At 37.1% G+C, this 1,259-nt stretch overlaps 1 long non-coding RNA gene across 1 annotated transcript; it reads right to left on the bottom strand.

Annotated features, from left to right (window-relative positions):
* Positions 1-279: 279 nt before the first annotated feature.
* LOC308303495 lies at positions 280-715 on the bottom strand. The gene is made up of 2 exons (XR_013963002.1): positions 565-715; positions 280-377 (listed from the first exon to the last, which is right to left on the bottom strand). It is a non-coding gene; the product is annotated as an uncharacterized lncRNA (long non-coding RNA).
* Between the last annotated feature and the right edge of the window lie 544 nt (positions 716-1,259).

Here is a 1,259-nt window from a genome sequence, read left to right as displayed (position 1 = left end):
ATCACTGTAAATCATCGATTTAATCCTAATCAAGGCAATATAAATATCCATTCATATTTAATGCTCATTTAATCATTAAATCCTAAACTGTCACGTCAAAACAATGAATACATTTGGCTTTAATAGATACAAAAACAAACTGGATTAATTGAAAATGACAAGTGTTTAAAAGCATTCCTTCAAAGCATCATTGGGAACATTCCTTATCTCAATAACACAATATACAGTACAACATTTGAAACCCTCAACAGTTAAAAAAAAGGCATGGACAAGTCAAAGAAAAGTGTGTATAAATATTTTATTGCAATAAATATGATGAGGAGATCTCGACCCTCACATCTGGCTTCATTGGTCCTGCATGGACGTACAGTACAGGTCTGAAAGACAGAAAACAATTGCATTCACAGATACAACACAACAGCGAAGAGCTTTTATTTCAATTATAATCAATGTTGTGTTGTCACAAGTGAAAATAACTTTTACTTAGTTGTAACAAGAGTAGTAGTCACCATACAGTAAAAGATCGTAGCTAACAATGCTAATTAGCTAGCATGAGAGTTTTACCTTGTTGTTGTTGTTGTTGTTGTGAGTCGTGCTGCTTCTCTGGGGAGTTTGCTGAGTTTAGGATATGTTAAGGATGTCATCAATACTATTAACTGGTGTAGATAGAATAAAAACATCGAAGATAGCGGTGGCTTGCATATCAAGAGACCATGACCGCACCGCACCATCTAGCTGACAGCTGGAAAAAAAACCTCCGTTGGTTTAACCCTTTCAGTTCATTGTCATAATCTTTTACTGCAGCGCTGGGCAGTGTTGCCAAAATTTGTGAGAGAAATAAGCGAAACAAGCCAACTCTTGCAATATAAATAAGCAAAAAAACAAGATAGTTTAGGTAAATAAATTGACTTGGCAACACGTTTATATGCATGCCTGACAGAGAGAACCCGGAAGTTCCCTTTCGACTTGGGGGCGGGGCCTCCCTCCTGCAATCGGCCAGGAATGTTGTCTATAGCGACTCCTTTTAACCACTTATACTTATTGAGTGGAATCCCCAAATGGTGAAATGGTCTGTGAAAAATAGCCGATCTACAAGCTTGCAACAGGTTGCGATGTGCTGCGTTTTGAGCTTGTATATCGGCTGTAGATTTGCCAAATGTTCACCCTAGAACACTCAAAAAATTGATTCAACCCCCCTATAAATGTGACACATATAAATTATGTTTGCTTTATTTAATTACTTCACTTCAAGGCATAAG

This window comes from Nannobrachium achirus, assembly GCF_963921795.1.
Source record: "Nannobrachium achirus genome assembly, chromosome: 2".
Taxonomy (NCBI): domain Eukaryota; kingdom Metazoa; phylum Chordata; class Actinopteri; order Myctophiformes; family Myctophidae; genus Nannobrachium; species Nannobrachium achirus.
The sequence above is the reverse complement of the archived record's forward strand: the minus strand, read 5'-3'. Positions and strand labels throughout refer to the sequence as shown.